At 45.6% G+C, this 15,987-nt stretch overlaps 1 long non-coding RNA gene across 1 annotated transcript; it reads right to left on the minus strand.

Annotated features, from left to right (window-relative positions):
* Window positions 1-982: 982 nt before the first annotated feature.
* Window positions 983-3,326, minus strand: LOC140607507 (uncharacterized). The gene is made up of 2 exons (XR_012009508.1): window positions 3,066-3,326; window positions 983-1,188 (listed from the first exon to the last, which is right to left on the minus strand). It is a non-coding gene; the product is annotated as an uncharacterized lncRNA (long non-coding RNA).
* Window positions 3,327-15,987: the final 12,661 nt, after the last annotated feature.

Raw genomic sequence — 15,987 nt, forward strand, 5'->3', positions numbered from 1 at the left:
TCCAGAGCATTTAGTTGTTTCCAGCAGTTAATGTGCCCGGGTTCGTTATATCATGTGAAATGGAAGTCTGCATCACTTACTTTTCTTTTTCTTTTCTTTTCTTTTCTTTTCTTTTCTTTTCTTTTCTTTTCTTTTCTTTTCTTTTTTTTCTTTTTCTTTTTCTTTTTCTTTCTTTCTTTTTTTTTTTTTTTTGCATCACTTATTTTTTAATAATATTATTTTTTGAAAAAAATTTAGGTCTTAGGGCGCCTAGGTGGCTCAGCGGTTGAGGTCTGCCTTTGGCTCAGGGTGTGATCCTGGAGTCCTGGGATGGAGTCCCGCATCCGGCTCCCTGCGTGGAGCCTGCTTCTCCCTCTGCCTATGTCTCTGCCTCTCTCTGTGTCTCTCATGAATAAATAAATAAATAATTTATGTCTGTAAATAATCTCTACACACAACATGGGGCTCAAACTCACAACCTTGAGATCAAGAGTGCACATTCTACAAACTGAGCCAGCCAGGCACCCCCTATTTTTCAAGAATCCTCTTAAAGTTCCTCTAGAAAATCCTCAGGCCTTTATGTGTCAAACTTTTACCCATCTCTTTACATCATTTCCCCGCTCTCAATACCCTGTCCTTTGAGTATGACATACTCACCGAATTTTAGCATGTGAACCTGATGGCTTGGGCTGATGAAGAATGTAATGTTAGGTGGAGAAAAAGATTTCAAGGGCAGCTGAAATTTGCAATGTGCATGCAGTTTTGGATTTTTTTTTTTTTTGCCTTTTTTTTTAATGGTTTAAACTTCAGTTTTGAAGTACTCCTAAATAGCCCTGTTGTTTATTTTCCTTGTTAACATTTCTGGTATACAGAACAGTTTAGTGTTTATCAAAGGAATATTTTTAAGGACAGCATGATCACATTGCATTGGATGGTCTCCATTTTTAGCATGTCTGGTTTCGAAGCACGTCACTGAAACATTTTGAACATCTGATTCTCCACATTTCATCAAATAACATGCTTTATTTTCTATGAATGCAATGATTATTGCAGCCAGAGTCAAGAAAACAGAGCAAAGAGGAGATGAGACGGTAAACATAACCTTCTCTCCTTCCACTTCTCAGCCCAAAAGGGCTTTGCTTTTTTTCGCTTTCCTTCTGTTTCCTCAAAGCTTCTCTGACCAGCCAGAGGAAGTCATCTCCTCTCCCCCTGGAAGGGAATGAAGATTATACTTTTTTTTTTTTTATTTCATTTATTTATTCATGAGAGACACACAGAGAGAGGCAGAGACATAGGCAGAGGGAGAAGCAGGCTCTCTGTGGAGAGCCCGATGTGGAACTTTATCGCAGGACCCCGGGATCACGACCTGAGCCAAAGGCAGACACTCAACCACTGAGCCACCCAGGTGCCCCTAAAGATGGTACTCTTATTCTCAGCAGCATCTTCCCAAGTGACCTGCTGCATCTCAGTATCTTCTGGAACATTCTTTTCTCCTTTGTCTCCCCCTCTCCTGCCTCTCTGGCCTCTCCTTCTGACCTCCTTCTCAGGTGCCCCTTCTCATCACCTACTCCTTAAGTGTCAGTGCTTCATAAGGCTGAGTAAAAGACCATTTTCTCTTTCCCAATTACTCTCCCCCATCTGTGGTTCCCACCACTGCCTTAATCTGTAACTTACAAGATATATCTTCAGGTCAGCCTCCCCAGGAGCCCCAGATTCCATATCCAGCTACCTACTGAGCACCTCTTCCTGGATGTCCATGGATTTTTCAACCCAGTACATTCTGAACTCAACGTCCCACCTCCAACCAGTAGCTGTTTCTCTTCCTGCTTTTCTGTTCAAGCCAGAAACTGGGAATGATCTTAGACCCTTCCATTTCCTTATTTCTCTAAGGAAAATAAGAGAAATTTATTTCTCTGCTCTCTGCTCTCCTCTAAGGCTGGCCCATTTTTTCATCACTTACATAGGAATATTTGTCCTCTAGTCCATTATAAATCCCACTGCCCCATCCAGGTTGGCTTCATCCTTTCTTGCCTAGATCACTACATTTGCATCTCAATTGGTGTCCCTGCTTCCCATAATATCTTGCTCTAATCCATCCTCCATGTTGCCTCCGAAGTCTTCCAGAGTGATTGATAGAACACAAATCGGATACCTTTCCCTTGCTTAAAATCCTCTGCTGGTGCTCTCACCTTAAGGATATGATCAGAGGTCCTCGGGGTAGCATGCCATGCTCCCCCACCCTGGACTTGGCACAGGTCTCTCTTGTACCTTGCCACACCTACCCTGTGTTCCAGCAGAGCGAATTGCTCTTAGCTTCCAAAGGCTCCAGACTCTTGCACACCAATCTTTGCTGGGAATGCCTTTCGCCAGCTCATTCTAGTTTATCCTTCCACACTCAGCAAAACATCACCAGTTCTGGAAAGCTTCCCTTGATTCCTATCCCAATTCCTTCCTCAGTCTGAGCACAATTATGTCTTGGAGCACATTGGTCAGTCATGTGGCAGTCAGCCTCCTGGGTTGTGAGCTCCTTGGGGGCAGGAGCCATTTCTGTTCTCTTTGAGATCTTTGGCACCAAACACTGTGCTGGCACAGCAGGCTCACGATGGACTCTTTAATCAAGACATGTCTCATGATGGACTTTTTGATCTTGAGTTCTGCTTATTAGATGTGTGATCTTGGGTGAGTCATTTAACCTTCTATTTCAGTAGGGATCATAATATGCCCCTCACAAGGATTAAATCAGATAAAGCACATTAAAATGTTCTGTAGATTGCATTTCACTTATGTGCTGCTTTGATTGGTAGGCTTTTTCAGAATATATACTCTCTTGATTTCCCCCCTCCTTCTCTCTTGTTTTGCTCTGCTCGCCCAAATGCCCTGTGTCTCCTTCCTTTACACCTCACCGCTTCTTTCTCTCCCGCCTACAAATCTGTTCTCATCTCACCCACTCCAAAAGCCCATCTTCCTCCAGCCCTCCCTCCCTTCCCGCCGTGGTCCTCCCTCACGTCTCCCCATGGCTGCCAGGGCCCTTCATGGAGTGCCTTAGTTGGCTGCCTCCGGGCTCTCACCGCCCACTCCCTGCTTACCAGGCACCATCTGGATCCCGCCGGAGCGTCACAGTCACTGTGCCCTCCTAAGGGCTGCTGTGACCTCCTGTTGCCAAATCCCGTGGGCTCATTTTCAGACCTCATCCCACCGGACTTCTGAAGCATCTGGTCTTGCTGTTCACCTCCCCCTTGAAGCCTCCCCCTTGGCTGGGCCAGGCTGCACTTTCCCGGTTTCCCTTTTGTGTCTCCCAGAAACTGCTTGTTCTTTTTCCCATGGTGCTGGCATCCTTCAAGGCTCGGCCCCTCTCTCTTCTCTGCCCCATGATCTCACCCATTCGCATGTTGGCCACTGGACCGGCTCTGCGGAGGGATACCACGGCAGTCTGCACTTTCTGGAACCAGGTCCTTTCTGCAGCTTTTCCTCTCTGCGTCCTGGCTACTTTCGGGGGGACCTGAAACTCAAAGGTGTCCAAATGAAAATCATCCTTTTACTGCCTTTTCCCTGCCAACCTGCTTCTCCTCCTCGTTGTCTTATTTTTATTCATGGCCCCATCATTCTCCTGGTCATCTTTGGTTTCTGGTTTTTGCTGTCAGCCCACTTGCCAGCCTCTCCCCCTGACCCCCCCCCCCCCCCCGTGAAGTATCTGTGGCTTCACACCTTATCACTTCTAACTCCTCTGCTTCTTTAGAAAGGACGTCATTGCCTCTCCCCAAGCCATCTTCATAACATATCACAGGGTTGGCTTTTTTTTCCTTCCTTCCTTCCTTCCTTCCTTCCTTCCTTCCTTCCTTCCTTCCTTCCTTCCTTCTTTCCTCCCCCCTCTCCCTCCCTTCCTCTCTCTCTGTCTTTCTTTATTGAGCACCTACTATGTGCCAGGCACTACTATTTAACAAGCACCAACTATGTGCCAGGCCCTGGGAAAACAAAGAATGCGTGCTGGCCCACTCCCCAAGATCCTGAGAGCCAGCTGAAGGCTTATTTCATACGGCCCACTTGTTTTCAGCAGGGGCCATGATAAGTAAGCAGAAGAGCATACACTCTGGGCCCTCTATCTGGTCTCAGGCCTCTGTTTTTTTCCCCTCCGTTCCAGTGCATGATACTTGCTGTGCCAGGTGAACATTCCTAAGGTACGGTGACAATTCTGCAAAGTCCCTTCATTAGCTCTCCATTGTCTGTGTTTGTCCTCAACGTGTATTTATGGATTTTCATCAAGCACCCAGCCTGCTTCTCCAGATACTCCTCCACAGTTCTCCCTGTCTTTCCCTGCAGCCCGCCCTCTAGGTGGGTTTCTCTGAAAGTGCTCTGTTCCTGCCTCTGTGCCTTTCTACTTATGGTTCCATCTCTTCATCATTTCTGCCAGTAAAAATCCTAACCACGGTTCTGTGTTCAGCCCTGACTCCAGCAGGTAAACTCCTCTGATGGTGCTTCAGACCCTTTGTCATCCTCACAGTGTGCAGAAAACCAGTGATTTAGTGAGCAAACCCTGTGCTGGAGACACAGAGAGCTACAGCATCACCCAGCTTTCTGGGGTCAGCAAGCAACCCCTTGAGAGCCATCACTAGCAGCAACCAGTCTTCCGTGGTAAGGGGCAGATAACCCAGAGCAGTTAGGGGGCAGCTCTGACTCATGAAGGAAGAATGCAGATGGGACCAGAGCCAGTGACCCTTGGTAAGGATTAGCACCACGTCATGATGAGGAGAAACTGAGACCCAGCATATGGCTTCTCTAGTCTGTTGTACATGGCGGGTAAAGCACACCTCACAGAGTCCTGGGGAACATTCTTCGTCTCACATGCCACCAACACTTTCCTGAATTCTCCAGGTCACACAGTACTGCTATCACTTTTCAACTCCCATGATGTGTTATTTTTACATCTGCTGTGGCAGTTGGTGTGTCCCACCTTGGAGATCTGCTTATTTGTGCACTTTGTCTTATTCACCCTACTAGACTTCTAAGGACGGGGACCACAAGCCCTGCCGCATGAGAAAAGGAGATTAATAAAGTATTTGCAGACTTCAATACAGAGAAGTTTCTTCCACTGTAGTAGAAAGCAGAAATTATATTCTATTCTCAGTACTTCCAAGGTGACTCACAGGGTGACTTACACACGTGTGCATGCACATGTTCTCAAGAAATACTGCTGATTGTTGAAGCCAACCCTTGAAGGAATTATATAGTCCTTCCATAATATTTCAGTTTAAGAGGAAATTCCAAACCAAATGGAAATTCAAACCACAAAAATAAAATCAAGATTGAAAAAAAAAAATCAAGCATTAGGTACCTGACACATAAAAACTCCTAGGTCAGTGTCTGACGTGTAGTAGATGTGTTGAATAAATGTTAATATTATTCCATGTTTCCACGTCTACAGGACAGCCAACAGAGTAATGTGTTCTGAGATAGTGCATCTGAAAGAGACTGGTTAGATACCTTTCTTTAATTAGATGTTACTTGGGGTAACAGGCTCCTGCCTGTTGGTTTGTCTTTGTGGCCAGGTGGGCAGGTCCTTGTGGTATTGGGTTGCCAGATGGGCATTCTTGAACTTAGCAGATACTGAGTGTAGTCCCCACACATTGTGCTGAAATGCCACAGGCAGCCAGGGAATGCTTCATTCCCCCGTGGCGTGGGCATTTCTGTGATAATCTCTCACCCAGGGTCATTATTTTGAGGGAGTCAAGAGCACAGATTTGGAGGATCTTTCTTTTTAAGAGATACAAACTGATCTTTTAACTGATAAGATGACATGAGTTCTAATGTTTGCTTCAAAATAATCCAATAAAGAAGGATGGGTGAGCATACAGCGGCAGCAGGGCCCCGTGTTGATGACTGTTATAACCGGTGTCTGGTATGTGGCCAATCATGGCACTTGTTTGTGGTGCTCTTTTTTTGTATGTTAGAAATGTTCCATAATTAAAATTTGCTTTTGTTTTTTACAGCACAGATTTTATAGCATGGCAGACCGGGGTTCAAACCCCCTCTCTGTTATTTTTTTTGGCTGGGTAATCTTGTCATTTAACTCTTCTCAGCCCACTTGTCACATTTCTAAAGTGTTAATAAGAATAATTCCTGGGGGATCCCTGGGTGGCGCAGCGGTTTGGCGCCTGCCTTTGGCCCAGGGTGCGATCCTGGAGACCCAGGATCGAATCCCACATCGGGCTCCTGGTGCATGGAGCCTGCTTCTCCCTTTGCCTGTGTCTCTGCCTTCTCTCTCTCTCTGTGTGTGTGTGACTATCATAAATAAATAAAAATTAAAAAAAAAGAATAATTCCTGGTTCATAAATTTGTTGCAAGTATACAAAGCATTTAGGGCAAAGCCTGGGACCACCTCACCAGGCTGGCAATCAGCAATGCTACTAGGGGTTTACTTGAGCCTAGCTGTGCTAGTTACACCAACTCTTAGAGACAGTCGTGGCTAGGACTTGCAACCCTAGCTGCTGGCAGATGGCAGGCCTGCCGTCTTGACCTCACTGGGCCTGCCACGGCTTTGATACTTGATCTGGGGGTCTGGGGAATCAAATGATAGGCTCCAAGCTCTTTACTAAAACCCCTAAAGTGCATTTATTTATTTATTTATTTATTTATTTATTTATTTATTTTATTTTGAAAGTGACAAGGAGAGGAGGGAAGAGGCAGCGGTAAGGTCTGGTGATGCCAGTTCTCTTGGCTGTAAATGTACTGGGTTCACAGCTCTGTTGTCAGTGTGAGCAGGTGGGTGGGTGGGTGGGGGGTGCAGACTAGGAAAGCAGATCCCTAAAGTACAATATCAAGGGAGTGGGGGAGCCCTTTTGCAGATCTGTCCTCTTGTTTTCTATACTCCACTTTCAGCCATTAGCAGGCAGCCGGCATTTCACAGGCTGTCCTAGGATCCGGGGTTCTGTCTACCTGGGCACATTTCAGGCTTGAGCTGGCAAAGCAGCCCCATCAATTTTTTTGCAGAGGAGCATGTGCTGGAATAAAGAGAGTGAGATCACAAGGAATTCATTAGCATCCCAGATTCTTCTTCTTCTCTTTATGCCTCTTCCCTACCCTGATCCTCAGGCCCTACCCCCCAGCAATGTCTTTTTACCCTGTTGAGTAGCTGAGGGAGTCTGTCAAAGCCAGGTCAGAAGCTTGCCTTTTCTAAAGACGCAGCGTTCAGCCCTCACCAGATGGGAACCTGTCAGCACCACAGGCAGATAATTATCCTTTCAGCAGTGGGAGGCCTTACTATGAGTGGAAATTCACACACTTGCTACAGCTGTGGCCTCACAGCCAATCGGGGAGGCTGTCCGTGCACGTCAAGCAAGTGAGCACTACCTGGGTCAGTCTGCAGGATGGGTTGCGCAGTGGAGGTGGCAGGAGTGGGGTGTAGGGCAGATGAGGGCTCCCTTCCCCACGAAGCAGTGATGAACCTGCCGGACCCGCATCTGAGATCCCTCCTTGGAGGTCAGTGCAAGCCAGCCCATCCTTTTGGCCAAAACTCAACTTGGCTACCTCCTCTCTGAGTATCCAGAACTCAAGGACAGAACTTAGGATGGACTGATTTTTCCTCATTTAGTGGAGGAAAATCCTAATAAGCAGGTGGCCAACGATGGGGCACGCTGCCAAGAAAAGTAATGAACTTCCCATTACCAAATAGGTATTCAAGCAGATGCTAGCTGTCTGCCTTCCAGGAATACTGCAGAGAGATGGCCTGACATGAGTGGGAGTTCAGCTCCTATGCCCTCTGTCAAAGGTTCAAAATAGCCAAAGTAAAACCAATGAAGCACTGAAGCAGTAAATAGGAAAAATTTATTGTGCACACACCAAAAAGGCACTTTGCAAACTGGGAGCACTCGAACCAGAACATGGAATGAGGCTCAGGAGTATATTACTGTAAAGCAGCTTATTATAGTGACCAAGCAGTGACTGTTCATTCTTCACGCCAATTGGTTACAATACTACAATTGTCAGTGGTTCCCTCATATCAATCTGGGAAACAGTTCAAGTTTTGCTTATCATTTCCAGAGGCACAAGCAAGAAATAATCCAGGTCAAGTTAGCCTTGCAAAATAAGCTAAATTAAGCTTTGCCTGCATGACTAAACTGGTTTTGTCTGCTCAGGGAGCCTTCTAGGCTGGTCTATCCTTGATTTTAACACCTCCCAAAGCCTTCTTATCTCTGTAGGTTCTCATGGGGACAAGAATATGAATTTGGAGTTGTCACAGGTCCAGGGTTCAAAAACTGGCTCCATGGTTAGTTGAATGAATATGGGTAAGTCACTTAATGCCTTTATTTAAGATTAATTATATAGGCATATTTTATTTTTCTGATGATGATCATTGTAAAAAAAACCTAATTTATTATGGATACTTTCCATCACAATACACAGTCTTTTCTTTTTTAAGATTTTATTTATTTGAGAGAGAGCACAAGCAGGGGGAGCTGCAGGCAGACGGAGAAGGAGAAGCAGACTCCCCATAGAGCAGGGATGCAGGGCTCGATCCCAGGACCCTGAGATCATAACCTGAACTGAAGGCAGACACTTAACCAACTGAGCCATGCAGGCACCCCCGGTATTAAATTTTTTAAATCCAGAGTGTATGTTACACTTACAGCACTTCCCCGTTGGGACCAGCTATGTTTTAAGTGCTCAGGGGTCATGTGTCACTAGTGGCTACCAGATAGAAGAGGGCAACTCAAAATCTACCTTGGTTCTCCTTTGACTTGCTGTAACTCTGAGAGTTTAGTCTGCTTACCAATTTCGGCCGTCAATGCAGATTGGACTCTCTTGTCCTGTTTTATGCAATCTCCTCTTTCTCATAGATGTCACCCTAAGTACCATAAATGCAACTAGCTCTGATTTTCTGCATTTACCGCAGCTCTGGTTTTGCGGGGCCTGGGGTAAGGTACCCAAGAAGTGTGTTTTGTTTTTTGTTGTTGTTGTTAAAGATTTTATTTATTTCGTCATGAGAGACACACAGAGAGGCAGAGACACAGGCAGAGGGAGAAGCAGGCTCCATGCAGGGAGCTCAATGCTCCTGGGACTCGATGCTGGGACTTCAGGATCACGTCCTGGGCCAAAGGCAGCCGCTCAACCACTGAGCCACCCAGGCGTCCCAAAAGAAGTGTGTTTTGATTGACATCCTTGGGAATCCAACCATGAGTAAAGATGATGGGTTTCCTTCTTCTGGTTGAAATGCCCGTGAGAGGCTTAGTACCTCAGGACCACAAAGGACACTCCATAACCTCAGCTGTCCTTGCCATATTATTGGCAGTGGGCGAAGTGGAAGTGCTAATGCAGAGTTCTGGTCCAAGGCAGTGGGGCCTGGGAAAACCATTTCCAGTGCTAGGAGTTCATCCTTTATCCTTACAATGAGATGCTAGCTTCTGATGAGGGAGCAGAAGGCAAGCTGAGGATAAAGCACCAGCTGACACCCTGCAACCTTCCCAAACTCCCCTGCTCATGGGTGGGATCTGTATGGCATTCCTCTGGGAAACTTCCAATTCTCTTAATGTTAATGCTTTGCTAGAGGGAAAAACAAACCTAGCCTGATAATAGCAAGGCTTCCAGTGTCTTAAGGTCTTCTTTGGCTGATGAAAGTCCTTTTGGACACCTCCCGTTTTCTTGCCTCATATTCTATAATCAGCCATTCCTCACAGTCCCAGTGCAGCTTCTCTTCCTGCCTCTGTGCTTTAATAAAATCACCTTTTTGCACCAAAGATGTCTCAAGAATTCTTTCTTGGCTGTTGGCTCCAGACCTCACCTACATTCCGTAACTACATCAGTTTCTACCCTGGCAACCTGGAAGCACTATAAAACTCAGATGAAAAAAAAAATCAGATGATAACTGAGATATTGAGAAAGTGTTTTTGAAAACTAAGATCAATTAATAAAAGTATGGTGTTACTTGTAGTGAACTCCACATCACGTTCAGGCTGGAGCTGGGGCAGGGGCAGGGGCAGGGACAGCCAGCAGCGTGTCCCTAAGGCCCCCACGGGTATGAGCCCAGCTGGCCCTGCCTTTGAGACCTGAACGTGTGAGAGTGTTTTGAAACCTGTAAAACCCTCTACAAGGGATCCTTTTGTTCTGAGCAAGTGTGGAGGTGGGAGAGGAGCCACGTACATGCCACATGGATGAGACGCTTTGTCTTACGGGGGTGTAGGAAGTCCACCTGGCACGGGAGACCAGCTCTCCGTTCAGCTCCCTGTAATTGCTACCTGTCAGATCTGTACGGTTGCCTGAAAGGAAGGAACAGTCAGATGGAAGGAACAGAAAGGGCCACTGTGGTGGATATTTCTTTAACCATCAGATCCCAGTAGCAGAACAAGCAGAAAACCTGGAGAAGGCCCGTGGGAGCTGCTTTGCTCCTCTGAGGTCTCAGAGGCAGTTCCTTCCTCCAAGGGCCTTGTGGGTAAATCATCACTAACGAAGAAAAGGAGAAATTCTGTAGCTTTCAGGCACTTGATTCTAATCTGCCCTGGGCTATGATCCCACCCCACCCACTCCCCTGGAGTGTTTATATTACAGAAAGTGATTTTCCCCAGGAGCTGAGAATCTGAATTAGGAAGGCCAGGCCAGGAAGGAATTCATTCAAGAAATGCTCCCAGAGCCTCTGGCACTCTGCTCTGCATTTCTTCATCTTGTGTCCTTTCTTTGTGCAGTGGGCTGACTATGAGTCATGTATTTGGGTGCTGAGCACTGAGAATTAATTTATGCCTGTTTTTGTTTTTGTTTTTTGCCAAATAACCAAAAACCAGCAGACCCAGCCATGGGGCCTGCATGAGTGAGAAATGCTTCCGTGTCTAAACATCCAGTGTCCTACTTCTGGAAGCTGCCGAACATCACCCTTCTCCCCTGAAGGAGAGGAAGCTGGCAATGGGAGAAATGAGGATTCTAAATTTGGAGTTTTCTGGTTATTCTGAGATCCCCTCTTGAGCCAAGCATGGAGGCTATCCCACCTTCCCTGGGGCCTGTTAGCTTGCAGCCCACTTGAGCTCATGGCCTACAAGGGAGCCACAGCTGGACTCGGCTTTATGTGCCTTTGAAAGACAAGGAAGGCTTTTCACCTTTTTGTTAAGAGTCTGTTTTTTGGTTTGTCTCTTTTTTGCTTTATTCCTTTGTTTTGTTTCTTAAATTCCACAGGTAAGTGAAATCATGTGTTGTCTTTCTCTGACATTTTACTTAGCATTATACCCTCCAGATGCATCCATATTGTTGCAGATGGCAAGATTTCATTCTTGTTATGGCTGAGTAATCTTCCATTGTATGCCTATACCACATCTTCTTGATTCACTCATCTATCAATGAATACTTGAGTTGCTTTCATATTTTGACTATTGTAAATAATGCTGCAATAAACATAGGAGAGTGCATGTATCTTTTGGAATTAGTATTTTCATATTCTTTGGGCAAATTATTACTGAATCCTATGGTAGTCCTATTTTTAATTTTTTAAAAAAGATTTTATTTATTTATTCATGAGACAGAGAGAGAGAGAGAGGCAGAGACACAGGCAGAGGGAGAAGCAGGCCACATGCAAGGAGCCCAACATGGAACTCGATCCTGGGACTCCAGGATCACGCCCTGGGCTAAAGGAGGTGCTAAACTCCTGAGCCACCCAGGCTGCCCTCTATTTTTAATTTTTAAAAAACATTTTGGGGATCCCTGGGTGGCGCAGCAGTTTGGTGCCTGCCTTTGGCCCAGGGCGCGATCCTGGAGACCCGGGATCGAATCCCACGTTGGGCTCCCAGTGTATGGAGCCTGCTTCTCCCTCTGCCTGTGTCTCTGCCTCTCTCTCTCTCTCTGTGTGTGACTATCATAAATAAATAAAGAATTTAAAAAAATAAAAAAAATAAAAAAATAAAAACATTTTGTTCATTTATTAATGAGAGACACAGAGAGAGAGGCAGAAGCTCAGGCAGAGGGAGAAGCAGGCCCCCCGTAAGAAGCCCGATGTGGGACTCAATCCTGGACCCCAGGATCATGCCCTGAGCCAAAAGCAGATGCTCAACTGCTGAGCCACCCAGGCATCCCCTTTTTAATTTTTTGAGGAACCTCTGTACTGTTTTCCATACTGACTGCACCAGTTTGCATTCCCATCAACAGTGTATGAGGTTTCCTTTTTCTCCCCATCCTTGCCAACACTTGTTTCTGGTATTTTTTATTTTAGCCATTTTGACAGGTGTGAGGTGATACTTCATTGTGGTTTTGATTTACGTTTCCCTAATGATGAGTGATATGTCTGTTGACCATTGTATGTCTTCTTTAAAGAAATGTCTCTTCATGTCTTCTGCCCATCTTTTAATTGGATTATTTGTGTTTTTTTGGTGTTGAGTTGTACAAGTTCTTTATATATTTTGGATACGAAGCCTTTATCAGATATGTCATTTGCAAATATCTTCTCCCATTCAGTAGGTTGTCTTCTGGTTTTGTTGATTATTTCCTTTGCTGTGCAGAAGCTTTTTGTTGTAGTCCCAATAGTTTATTTTTGCTTTTGTTTTCCTTGCAAAAGCAAGGAAATATCTAGAAAAATGTTGCTATGGCCAATGTCAGGGACATTACTACCTATGCCCTCTTCAAGGATTTTTATGGTTTTAGGCCTCACATTTAGGTCTTTAATCCATTTTGAGTTTATTTTTTTTATATTGTGTAAGAAAGTACGTCTAGTTTCATAATTTTGCATGTAACTGTCCAGTTTTCTCAACACCGTTTGTTGAAGAGACTATCTTTTTCCAATTACATATTCTTACCTCCTTTGTTGAAGATTAATTGGCCATATAATCATGGATTTATTTCTGGGTTCTCTATTCTGTTCTATTGATATATGTGTCTATTTTTGTGCTAGTACCGTGCTGTTTTGATTACTACAACTTTATAGTAGATCTTGATATCTGGGATTGTGATACCTCCACGTTTGTTTAGTGTAATCTGTTTTCAATTTAGGTTTAAAGGGAGCTAGAGCAATAAACTCAGTGTGTCAGCTAATCTCTTACAAAACAGTCAGCCTTGGGTATTGAAACTTTCAAAACTAACCACTCAAGGAAGTTTTTAGGGGTTGGTTTCTGCAGGCTGAATATCCCTTTCTCATATTCCTTCCCCAACCCCATAAAGAACATGAAAATAAGTTAGTGTTGAAAATAAATATAGAAAACTAAGAATGAAGAGTGATGAGAAGTTTCAGTGCCTGTTTTGGTCATAGTCACGAGAGCCTCTGTTGCAAGGATGCCTGTCAATGCCTGTCCCCATCCTGGGGTAAGTGGGAGTCTTCCTTAGAGGAAGACGCTGCCTTCTGAAGAGGCCACCCAGCAGAGCACCTCCTTCTGGTGGAAACCATACCCAAACATAAAGGTAGCAGAAAGCACCAGAAAATCCCCAATCCCCCACCTTCTCCCAGCCCCTCCCATAGTATGTCCCACTAAAGTTAGTAATTAACAAGGAAAAAAGAAGCAAAGGTCTTCAGAGCACTCACTATTTGTCTCCAAGTGCTGGAATGTTTAACCCTCACAAAGCCTGATGAGGCAGGTGCTACTATTTTTTCTTTCTTTCTTTCTTTTCTAAAGATTTATTTATTTGAGTGAGAGAGCACTTGCACATGTACAAGTAGGGGGAGGGGCAGAGGGAGAGACAGAGGGAGAGAATCTCAAGCAGACTCTCACTGATGGGGGAGGCTGATATAGGGGTTGATCCCACAACCCTGAGATCACGACCTGAGCCGAAACCAAGAGTCAGATGCTCAACCAACTGAGCTGCCCAAGTGCTGTCAGGTGCTACTATTTTCCCCACTTTATTTAACTGATGCTGTAAGAGAGCAGAGACATGGAGTAAGGTCACAGAAGAGGCATGTAGCATCACCAGCATTCAACTCGGGCTCAGTGGCATCAGAGCTCTGTGCTTACCCACCACAGGTGCTAGCTCTGAGAACCAGCAGCCTGGGCTCTCCTGCTTTCTGTGTGGTTGTGGGTGGGTGAGTCATTCTTGGCCTTCGTGGCCTTCACAGGCCTCGGTTTTTCCCTCTGTGAAACTAAGCGATTGGGGAAGTGGACAAAGCCATTCTTGTAGCCTGGGCTCCTATACACAAGAAGACATCAGGTACTGTCTCTAAGTTGTGTGGCCCAACTTGGGGAGAAGCAACCCAAGAGGGTTCATTTCTAAAGGGCTATTAGCTAGTGAACTGGGGTCAGTCACTCCATCTGTGGGGCCTCAGAGATTTAAAACTTCCACTTGAAACCAAGGCAGTATTGCCTCTTCTGACCCAATTCCACTTCTTGCCTGGGCAGTGAAGTTTCCATGGAGGACAGGCTCCATAGGGTCTTTGATAGAGGGCAGGTCAAGATGTGGAAGGTAGGAGAGTGGGCCAGCCCTGGCTGCAGGAGGAACCCACGCTGAGGAACCCAACAAAAGGCCAACTGACTTCTACTGACCTCTGCCAAGTTTTAATGACCTTACCTGAGTGACCTAGCTAATGACCCTGAGTGAATTCCCTCATGTACTGTGCACCACTGTGGTTTCCTTAAAGGTTAGAGCTAACAACAGACCTGCCTTGTAGGTGGATGATCCAGATAAAACTCGTAACACGTTGCCTGGAACATACCACTTAGTCAATGTGAACTGCTACTTAGTAAACGTGAACCCTTTGTCATCTCAGAGGACTAAGGTCAATAGATTGGGGCTTTTGTAAGAAAGCTTTGCTAATGCCCCATTTCATTGGTTTGGGTTCCTTCTTCACAACGAAGAGGGTTGAGTCCTTGTCTCTGGAAGCAGAAAGAAAAGCAAAATGACCTGGGGAGATTTTGCTCAGTCCATAGGGGATTTGGGAGAGAAGAGCCCCAAGGAACAGATAGGGGTGTGGGCAGCTCTAGAGAAGGGACAAGGTGCCTGGAGGCAAGGTGCCCTTTCGGCCTTGAGGAGAGACTCATGGAATGACTTTCTGTTCCTTGGGAGAGGGAGTCAAGGTAAAGGGCCTCTCCATGAGGCACTTGACTGACCATATTGGAGTTTGTTGAGAGCTGCCCCTCTGTGAATTCAAAATAGGATCTAAATGAGGGGACTGGGACACCTGGGTGGCTCAGTAGTTGAACGTCTGCCTTCAGCTCAGGTGGTGATCCTGTGATCCCGGGGTCTTAGGATCGAGTCCCACATCAGGCTTCTCACAAGGAGTCTGCTTTTCCCTCTACCTATGTCTCTCATGAATAAATAAATAAAATATTTTTAAAAATAAATAAATAAACTGAGAAGACCGTAGGGCAGGGTCAGTGGAAGAGACAGGATTTGTTACTTCTGAGGATTTTCAGACTTTCCTCAGCTGGACACAGTGAGCCTGATATTATTCCATGGTGGTGAGTCAATCTCTGAATAAAAATCTTTGAAGAGAACAGACTAAAGCTGGAAGGGAAGATTGTATTGTATGACTGGGAGTGTATGATGAAACACGATTGGCCTGCATTTAGGTATTTCTTTTTCAGTGCTTTTAACTTGTTGGAAAACTGTGGGTATGATTTTAGCTATCTTTAGGGACCAAATGTTAAAGTGTCCTCCAAACATCCGAAACACCATCCCCCAAAGACTTTCTCTTTGGTGTCAGCCGTTCAAGCGAGGATTCGGCCTTCCACCTTTCCTTCTGTCAAGCCTCATTGTGGCAAATGAAGTCATTGGTTGTCCTCCATTCAAGAAGAAAAATAGCACAGAGGCAGGGCCTTGGGTTCTGTAAAGCCTTATGGAGATCACTTCCAAATCCCGCTGAGGGGGTCCCCCAGTGGCGGGGCGGGGAGCCAATGAGGGGGAGGCAGGAGCAGTGAGGACATTTGCAAGCTCTTGGGACTATGTAAATAAACACCTGAGATGCTCACAGTTTCAGGATCCAAGGATGAGGATCTGAAATCCTTGTTCTCCCTCTTTTTGAGGCTCTCTACAGGCCTAGGGAGGACTCTGTTTACCCCATGGTCAGCTTCCATAGTTAGCTATGGTCATGTGGTTCTGGTGCTGCTCTGTGCTCCACAGAGA

The sequence above is a fragment of the Canis lupus genome, chromosome 16, assembly GCF_048164855.1.
Source record: "Canis lupus baileyi chromosome 16, mCanLup2.hap1, whole genome shotgun sequence".
Classification (NCBI taxonomy): Eukaryota; Metazoa; Chordata; class Mammalia; order Carnivora; family Canidae; genus Canis; species Canis lupus.